We start from the raw sequence: 11,100 nt of genomic DNA on the forward strand, positions 1-11,100 counted from the left end.
GCTCTGTTTATGGGTAGCTTATCCAAGTGTCAAAATGCTTCTAAAAGAGGTAGATTTCACATTTCTGTTTGTGTGGGGATTGGCTTCTTATCCCTGTAAAAGCAATGCATGAAAAAGGTGAACTCCACATTAACTGCAAGCCTGCCCTAGATTGTCGTTTGTGGAGATCTCTCTAACAAGTTCCATTTCCCAACTCTCCCTTGAGTCTTGAGAGGCTGAGAGCTAAGCTAGTTTCTAGGGGATCTAAGGTGCTAGACATTAGTATCTATCTCGTCTGGTTTGAAGCCACGTTATAGATTATAGATGTATGTGTTGTTCTCAAGCTTTTATCAATGTTTAGGTAGCTTTAGCTTCTGAGTTCTGACAGATTTGATGCAATTTTTAATATTTTAGGGTTATAGAGGTGTTGGTCAATGGTATCCAGTTTAGATTTCAACCCACCATTTAGGGCGTACTTCATCGCAAAATCGAGCTTCAATGAAAGGGTCCAATAAAACGCAGACAAGTTATGGAATGCACCCAACAAAGGAGTTCACAGTCAGGACTGTGAAACGGTCAAAACTTGCGGAATTTATATCTGATAAGAATTGAATTCAGATATTGAATACCATTATTTAATAAATTGCTTAAATTGATCAAAATGTTGTATACTTTTAATCTACGTTTATCTATTATCTTGTATTATATATAAAGCGGGAATAGTTCTCCGAGGCTTTTGGAATTTTGTTGGACTAAAATGTTTGGTCCCTCTAGGGCAGAAACTGTAATTTGGATATTATGTTTTCAATTTATTGAATTTTATATTTGAGGTATTTTTGTTTTTTATCATTAAATTCATAAAAAATAACTTTAATAGTGTTAAAACTTCTATTATACTTTTAAAATTGACCTAGAAATTAAATTGGTTTTTTAAGTGTGAGGTAATCAAATTCAACCATTTAATACTAAAGTTTAAAGAAAAGATAAAAATACAAAAATAAAGAAAATTTGTAGAAAACTTTATTCACATCTCTAATATTATAAATTTTTCATATTAAACAAAAATTAAGTATGACAAATATGAAGCATTCTCATTAATGATAGAAATGAATTACAAAAGACCTACAAATGAAACCATTTTCCTATTTGACTCGCAGGTCAGTGATTCAACCATCTAGGTTTATGTGTCAACGCATAATATCATAGTTAAATAATAAACTTTTTAAAATAAAAAATATAAAAAATATGAAAATTCAAAAAAATAGATAATATAGACTGTTGAAGTGCAACATTTTTCATGAAGAATCAACTTCAACTAATCAAGGTGGCAAAATGTCATTGGGGTGGTAGAGAGTAGGGATGTCACCGTGTTGGGAGTACAGGTTTACCTAAATCCGAACAAGACCCGATCCGACTAAATGAAGAGGGGTACTGAACCCACCTCATCCAGCCTCATCTATAGCATACCCATATCGAATTGAATTGATATTATATATACCAATATTTTCAAGGCTGCAGTGTCAATGGCTCGGGTCAATACCCGCTTACCCCAACCTGAACCTGACCCGATACCCGATTAAGACCGACCCAATCCTAATCTGATAGGGTCAGGTTAGTGAGGGTTTACCACCTAACAAGACCCACTAACATGTAACATCCCTAGTAGAGTGATGATCTTTGCTATCATTGAGAAGTTAAAATCCTTGCCTCTTTGGTTAAACTTTCTTGAAGAACAAGTTACAAGAACATAAGGATGAGAATAGCTCTCTAATGATTCCTGACCTTTTCTTGACCAAACTACCCCTCTCTTAATTTGGCCCCTCTATTGCAAGGGCAGAAATTGTAATTTGAATTTACTTTTTAGTTTGTGGTAGTCTTTCTCATTAAGTCCTATATTTAAACTAATAAATAATCCTATATTCAAGGTGTTTTTGTTCCTCATCATTAAATTCCACTAGCTAAATCTATGAAAAATATTTTTAATAATAAAAAACTTGTAATTTTGAAACTAATCTTAAAATGAAATTGCTTTGTCAGGTGGTGGGTAAGCAATTCAACCATTTGAGTCAAACAAGTCAACCAACTATGCCATAATAAACTGAATACTAAAAATTTAAAATAGATAAAATACATAAATATAAAACAAAATATTTTGGGCACATCTATAATATTATATATTTGTTGTATTAAATAAAAAGTTAAGTATGATAAACAAGAAATACTTTTATTTATGATGAAATCGAAAATAACATTTAAAACCAACCTGGAAATAAAACTTTTCTCCTAAGTATGTGGGTTAGTGGTTCAACTATTTGAGTCAGATGGGTCAACCCACAATTGTTGAGCCTATGTGTTTTGATGATAACAAATTCATGGAGAGCACTAATAATAATTCGAACTCAAGTGTGTAGCTATGACAAGTGGTTCTCATCAATTGAGCTAAAATTGTTGATTAGCTCTGAGAGAGTAGTTGTGTCAAATGATGAACCAATTACTCTCCAATAAAGAAAAGAGCTACCGAGAACAAGAAAAAGAGAAAGAAGAAGGCATCAAGTTCTAGTTCTTCCAGCTTGTATATATTTCTTTTAGGACTTAATGTAATCTTTTGCAAGAATACCACAAAGTGGGATTAATTTCCTAACCTTGGTTTAACCAAGACCTTAGATACCAATGGTTAAATGGCTAGGCTTTCCCTAGACTTTATAATGAGCATAAATGTAAAAGTTCTAAATCTAGAGAACTAAGGAATTGACTCCTAGATGTTTGGAGTCACCTACTTGAAAAGAGCTACCAAGAAGAAAGAAGGCATCAAGTTCCAAACTTCCAGTGCTTCCAACTTATATTTGTTTCTTTTAGTACTTGATATAATCATTTTCAAGGATGCCACAAAATGGGCTTAATTGATTGACCTTGGTTTAACCAAGATCTTAGAAATTAATGGTTAAATGGCTAGGCTTTCCATCTATATATATATATATATATATATATATATATATATATATATAAACAAGGAAGTCTAGAAACTTTCTCCTTTTTTTGAATTTTTTTATTTATTTTTAATTCCATGTCATTTTTGAAACAACCAATGAGATGAAATTTTCAATAAACTAAATAATCTCTTCTCCTAAAATTTCTCCTAAAATGCCTCCCCCATTATCCCCCACTTTCTCCTAAATTATCTCTAATTCCTATTTTTCCTTTCTCCCACTTTTTATCTATATTTATCTAAATAAAGTTTGGATTAAAAAATTTTAACAATTTTTTAAATATTTTAAAAAAATTATATAATAACTTTAAAATATTTATTAAAAACATAAAAAATAATTTTATATTTCTACAAAATATATCACAAAATTATGTACTAACAATTTAAATTTTAAATTTTTAAGATTATCAATTTAATGTTATTCAAATAATAAAAATCTAACATTAAAAAATAAAAATCTTATTTAAATGTTTCAGTAAATAAATATCTTAAATATAAAAATATTATAAACATCTAAATAATTATATAAAAAATAATTAATAACATGTAATACCTTTAAATAAATATAATTCAAATAACAAAAAAGTTTTAAATATTTTACATATTATTTAAATATTTAAATAACAAAATATTTAACATAGCTAGATTTTAAATAGTCAAAATAACGAAAATATGTAATACATTTAAAAAACTTCTTAAAAGTAGAAAAACAATTATAACATAATGTTGAAATTAATGATAATTTAATATCATACAAAATTAATAATGAAATTAAGTATTAATAGTATAAAGTATAATTTTATGAATTATTAAATTCAATAAATAACAAAAAAATTAAATATTTTACATATTATTTAAATATTTAAATAACTAAATATTTAACATAACTAGATTTTAAATATTTAAAATAACTAAATTATGTAATAAATTTAAATAATTTATTAGAAGTAGAAAAATAATTATAACATGATATTGAAATTAATAATAATTTAATATCTTACCAAATTAATAATGAAATCATGTAATAACAGTATAAATTATAATTTTATGGATTATTAAGTTCAATAATTAATTATTATTTTAAATTTTAAATATTTTACATATTATTTAAGTATTTAAATAACTAAATATTTTAAATAACAAAATAGTTAACACAATAGATTTTAAATTAGCTAAAATAAAGAAATTATGTAATAAATTTTTTAAAAAATTTAAAAAGTAGAAAAATAATTATAACATAGTATTGAAATTAATAATTTAATATTTTACAAAATTAATAATGAAATAAATTTAATATTTTTATATAATATTGTAAATAACTAATTTCACCTATATCAATTAATAATTCAGGAAAATAACTTTCATAAAAATTTATATTTATTAATAATAATTTTAAAGTATTAATATATTTATTATATAATTATATATACTAATATTAATATTTATTGCATTTCAGTAATTATTTATTGTTTTTTGTGATAGATGTATTTTCAACAATTATGTATAAATTTATTTTTGTTCTTTTATTTAACATAGAACTTTTAATAATTATTGGAGATTAAACTACTATTATTGAAATTTTTAAATTTTGTTTATTGTACTTATTGTGTTTATTGTATTTTTTTGATAACTTATTGATTAATATGTATGAGAGATTAAACTATTATTTGAGTTTATACTATTTATTAACTAATTTAATATATTTTTAGTACTTATTGTATTTTTGTAATCATTGTATTTTTTTATTATCCATATATTTTCAATAATTGTGTATTTTCACTATAAATTTTCAATAATTATTGGAGATTAAACTATTATTATTTATCAAAGATGAGACTATTAATTTAGTTGAAATTATGAGTATTCATGAGTTGGTTCAGTTCGGTCGTAGGTTGTTTGGCCAACCAAATTAACCTGGTTAGGTTGGGGAGTTGGTCAGTTGAAACTGGCTAACCATTTCTGAAAATCAACCCACTCAGGTTGTACCGGTTTGGGTCGATTTTTTGGTTTGGTCAACTGATTCAAAAGATTTAAACTTAAAAGTTAAATTTAAATTTTTAAAATTATAGTGCAATTATTAAAAAATAAATTTATGATATAAAACATTTTAGACTAAGAAATATGGGAAATTTTCCACTTTTCCATATTAAAAATTTTATTTAAAATAAAAAATATTAAAATATATCAATGGTCAAGTCATTCGATTTTGGTCAGTTTACAAATGGCCAAAGTGAAACTGATCCAACTTGGTCGAATTGGGAAATTTTTAAACCAAAGCCACCTAAAATACTAGAAAACTGACCAACTTGGGTCGAGTTGATCGGGTTGGTAAGTTTCATCAGTTTGATGAATAAACCTAACTGAAATTAATTATTTTTATTTTTGTATTATAAAAAATTTATTAAAAGTAGTATATAAAATATGAATAATTATTAATTAGTTAAAAATTTGAAAATATAAAATAATTGCATACTCTTATGTGCTTCTATTAGGGTCATTTACTAGAGCACACCTTATAATTTTACATATTTACTTAAACCTACCTTATAGTTTTCATGTTACTAAAATGTCCCATATTATTTTACAACTTATTTATATAATCAACCTTTCATTAAGGAGTGTTTGTTTTGCCATTAGGCCCATGATCTTTTATTCCAAAAATACCCTTAACACTTTTTGTACAGGAAACAAAATTGACCAAATATAGCCAATAGAGTGGTTGTTTGTGTCTTATTAGGGGCAAAGATGCTACTTTTATTTTTATTTTCTTTTGATTAAGGCTCCGTTTGGTTCGTGGGAATATGGGTCTGGAATCGGAATCGGAATGAGCTATTCTGATTCCAACTGTTTGGTTGGATGGAATCAGAATCCCATTCTTCCCATTCCTGCTGGAATGGCATTCCCCCATTTGAGGGAATGGCCATTCCTTGCCCCTCCATTGGGAATGAAATCTCATTCTTGCTAATTTCAATTACCATTCTCATTCCTATCTGAACCAAACAGACTATGGGAATGGACCATTCTGATTATGATTCTGGAGGATTTTGATTTCGATTCCAATTGCGAACCGAATGGACCTTAAATTTATTTAAATGAACATTAGGGTCAACATTATCATTTTTCACTGTCATCTAATGGAAGATTGATTAAATCTATTGCAAATTATAAGTGGTGTTTTAGTAAAATACAAACTATAGGATAGATTTTAGTGAATCCATAAAACTATAGGGGGTGTTTTGCTTAACAAATCCTATCCATCGCATGGGTCCCCACTAGTAGACTTTATAATGAGTAGTGGACTTGATCCAATTGTTTTCCTAGACTTTACTCTCTAAGATTAAATACAAGTTCCAATGCTTCCAACTTGTATTTATTTCTTTTAGAACCTGATGTAATTATTTACAAGAATGCAACAAAATGGGTTTAATTGTTTGACATTGGTGTAACCAAGACCTTAAATACCAAAAGTGAAATGGTTAGGCTTTCCCTAGACTTTATAACGAGCATAAATGTAAAAATTCTAAGTGTGAAAGCCTAAGGACTTGACTCCTAGATGTTTTGAGTTTCTAAGGAAAAGATATAGTAATTAGTTAACACATCCCATAAGGCAACAACCGACTACCTATGACAGCCAAAACTGGTGTCACGTAGTACTCAACTATCCACAAGGTAGTGGTTGACTACTTGTGCCGAGCCTAGTGCCACGGTGAAATTGGTCAATAGTTGACTATTGAAATAGGGGTATTCATTGTCCAACAATCAATAACTTGATTTATTAGTTGACTATCAACACGTAGTAGTCAACTATTAGAGAGTAGTGAACTACTACCAACTTCTAACAAGGCTTAATGACTCTTTCTTCTTTCAATAAGCTTTTAATCTTGTTGGAAACAAGCTCTAAACATTTCAAAAAAATGATTTATTCTTTTCCCAATGGATCTATAATGGCCACAAGCTTTCTAAGCTTGATTCACTCTATAAAAGTATGAGTTTAAGCTAAAAAATTAAAGGAAGTGAATTTAGATATACTATGGAAAAGAGGAAAAAGAACATTAGCAAGAGAGCAACCCTGTTTGAAGAGATTTTGAGCTAAAAAAAAGAGTTTTTAACCTTGAAGAAACAACTTGAAAAACTAGTTTATACTTCATTGATTTTCTCTAAGAATGATTAGTCTTTTCAAGTTCATTAAGCACATATTTCTTTGTGCTCATTCTTGCACTTGAATAACTTGTCTTGTATTCAAATGCCATCCTAATTAGAGGCATTTATTTTTGAGTTTTAATTGTTTACATTTGTTGTAATTGATTAGCTAGTGGTTTCTAGTAGGGGTGCAAGTCGGCCAGGTTGGGTCGGGTTTCTGGTCAACCTAGGCCCGTCCCTAAAACTTGTGCATAAGGCTTGAGCCCGGACCGAGCTTGAGGTCAAGCCCGATTTTCTCAACCCGAGCACAACCCACACTATAATTTGATGCACTCAGGTTGGGCTCGGGCCCGGGTATATATATATACATGATGGAGGGTGATTCGGCCCGACCTCGTAGCATGGGGACACGTGTGCGTGACCTGGCTCAACGAACAGCTCAGCCTGATAGCGCAACCACAACTCGACGGGAGGGACCAGCCGAGTCCAACACTGGCCACTCGGCGGGTTAAGCGACTCACCGGGGACTAACACCCGGCTAACCTTGGCTCTCACCAAGTGTGAGAGACCCTGAGCTCTCCCCTCCTAAGAAAGGAGCACCCCGGTTTTTGGCTAAGTATCCCGAGGGAGGAGTACCTCGGGGCGGCACCACCTCCATTACAGGTGCCTTGGCACCTCGACACCTCGACAACTCGGCACCTTGGTGCCTCAACAGCTCGGTACCACACCTCAGGCGATCCAGCATACAATAGCTCGGCAGGTTGCAAGGAGACTTGCCTGGCATCTGTACCTGCCGGATCCGGGGGCAGAACTCTGATCCCTAATCAGACGACGTTCTATTTGCCAGGCGGCGTTCTATTTGCCATCTCTGAAAGGCGTGACGTGCCTGTCGAATCCGTACATGGAAATAGCAGTCTGTAGCGGCAACTTGCATCTGCCACACCTGGCCTGGCAGCAATGGCTAGAGAAATGGTGGTTGTGCCAGGTGTACCCGAGTTCCGATATAAAGGAACCCCAACCCTCGCAAAGAAGAGGTAATGAAGCTTAAGCACTTTCAGCACTCTTATTCTCTGTTCTTTCTTTGAGATTTCTCCAGTTCTGACTTATCCATCGGAGTGCCATCGGAGTGTTCCCACCGGGAGAACTCCCCGGGAACCCTTAACCTTCTCTTTCCTCTCAGGTGTCGTCCATACCAGCCAGAAGCCGAGTCATAGCCAACTAGGAGTGCCCAGATTGTGCAACATCATTTGGCATCGTCTATGGGAAACGCTTCAAAAAGCCTCCCTCTAATCTCTGTGAAACTTCTCTCTCCTTGACTCACCAGCACCACCGACATCCATGGCTTCTTCTAGCAACTCCGAACGTCGGAACACCCTAGACGAGCAACTCCAACTACCCACCGTTTGCATCGGACAGTTCACCGTCCCCCTCTCTACAGACGGGATTCCTAGCCTGAACGTGCCTACAACGGTGGCACTCGTAACTGTTCCGCTGCCCCCTACAATCGAGACGACCTTCGCCGAACCCACCATTCTCCCTCCGGTGGTCGGCCAAGGCCAACTTGAAGACCTGATGCAATGCATGCGGGCCATGCAGGCCCAGATGCAATAGTTCCAACAACTCCAGTTTCACCAACAGCAAGTGCTGCACCAGGTATCCCAGTACCAATATCAGCAACAATTCCCTTCACTCTCTTCCCGGCATCCGGCTGCACAGCCAACTAAGCCTCAGCGCCGCAGTGAACTCCCTTCCCGCCGGGGAGAGACTTTGGCATCATCTCACAGAAGGAAGGGAAGACTCCCTACCCCTGCCACGCGGCCCGCGGTTAGGTCGGGGGCTTCCTAGTCGGTTAGGCCAGCGTCACCCCAACACTCGCAGTTCGAGCCTCTACTCGCGGAGAACAGGTTTAAGGTGCTAGCCGACGACCTAGAACAGGGTCCTTCTATTCGCAACTAGTGACAACCATCCCTACCTCCCCCTGGGCCCATTGAGCTCAGCAATACAGAAGCCAGCAGCACCAACACCAAGCCGGCCAAGAAGCAGCGGAGACGCCACCGGGCTCGCCGAACTGCCACCGTCCACAATCTGCCCGAGCTCAAGGGAAAAATAGAAATAAGCTCGGGAGAGGTAAGAGTTGCACCACTTCTCTCAGTCCCCTCTCCTCTGTCTCCGGAGCTCCTCGCAGTCCCCATGTCCAGGGACTTCAAGCTCCCACCGTTAGACAAGTACGACGGTTCCTTCGACCCCAACGACCACGTCGACGCTTTCCAGTCCTAGATGCATCTGGCCAGGGCGTGTGAATCTTGCATGTGTGTGGCCTTCTCCACTACATTCAAAGGAGTGGCCCGCACCTGGCACCGAAACCTCTCGCCGGGCTCAATAAGGAGTTGGAAGCAGTTTGTGAAGGTCTTCACCTCCCACTTCGTCACTAGTAAGTGATGTCCGAGGACCCAAGAAAGCCTCCTCAGCATAGTCCAGAGGGATGGGGAGTCCATCCAAAACTATATCAAGCGGTTTAATGGTGCTTGCCTACAGATACCCGACCTGGACCCCGCAGTTCGGCTTATCGTAGCCAAACGGGGTATCACCCACAAGGAGTTCAGATGGCACGCGGTCGTCAACCAGCCCAAGACCGTGACCGAGTTCCTCGAGCTCGCAAATTGGTTCATAGGAACAGAGGAGGAGATCAACCAGAAGAGCGAGCACGCCCTCGAAAAAAGAAAAAGGGAACCGGAACCCCCGGCTCCTAGTGACTACAAGAAGAAGAAGGATCAAGCTCGGGGAGCAAAGCCAGTTTAGCCTTTCCGAGCTCCAACAGCAGAAAGGGTGTTTGCACCCCTCAACACGAAACGGGCCGAGGTCCTCATGGCGATCAAGGACGCCCTGTATGTAAAGTGGCCACCTCGGCTCAAGGCCGATCCTAATGTTAGGAACAAAAACTTGTATTGTAGTTTCCATAGAGATCATGGTCATAGCACCGAAAATTGTAATAACCTCCGCGATGAGATAGAAGAACTCATCCGTCGCGGATATTTGAGAAATTTTGTACAGCATGGCAATAATAATAATAAAGCAGGTCGGCATGGGGAGCAGAGTAAAGAAGCCCCCGAGTCCAGCAGACAGGCAGAGCAACCACAGAGGCAGCCTCCAGACGAGAGACCAGTCTGAGGTACCATCCATGTAATCGTCGAAGGACCGATTGTCACGGGCTGCACTTCGGTAGTAGCTCGGGCATCAGCCCGCAAAGCCGCCAGAGAAGAACTAAACCCCCCAAAGAGGCCAAGGGTGGAGGAGCCAATCTTCTTCACTGAAGATGATGCGCGAGGGGTCATTACCCCCATGATGATGCGTTCGTCATCAAGAACAAGATCAACGACTTCGAAGTCAAGCGTGTCCTAGTAGATTCGGGCAGTTCGGCGGATATTCTCTTCAAAGCAGCCTTCAATCAACTTCAGATCCCAAAAGGTGACCTGAAGCCCGCAAGCACTCCACTGGTGGGATTCAGCACAAGGAGGTCAGGCCTTTGGGAAAAGTCACTGTGCCGGTGGAGGTCGGTACCTGGCCCAGTGTGGTAAGGCTCAATCACAAGTTCCTAGTGGTCACAACCCTCTCTCCATACAACGCGATAGCAGGTCGGCCCATCACCCACATCCTGCGAGTGGTAGTCTTCACCTACCACCTAGCGATGAAGTTCCCTATAGACTTTGGAGTCGGAGTGGCGTGAGGCGATCAACTCGAGTCTCGCAAATGCTACGTAGCCGCCCTCAAAGGAAAAGCCAAGGTAGCTGACGGCCTCGAGCTGGGATGACCTGCAGAGCAGTTCGTAGAGCGGGCTACACCTACTGAAAAGACCATCCCCGTTCCGACCTCGATAGGCGATCCAACGCGGGTACTTCAGATCGGCGCTTCTATTGAGGAGCCCTTGCGGTCTCAACTAGTAAGCTTCTTACTTGAAAATTTAGATGTTTTGCATGGTCGGCGGTAGAAATGCACGG

Source organism: Nelumbo nucifera, chromosome 8 (genome assembly GCF_055504915.1).
Source record: "Nelumbo nucifera cultivar China Antique chromosome 8, China Antique-T2T, whole genome shotgun sequence".
NCBI classification, from domain to species: domain Eukaryota; kingdom Viridiplantae; phylum Streptophyta; class Magnoliopsida; order Proteales; family Nelumbonaceae; genus Nelumbo; species Nelumbo nucifera.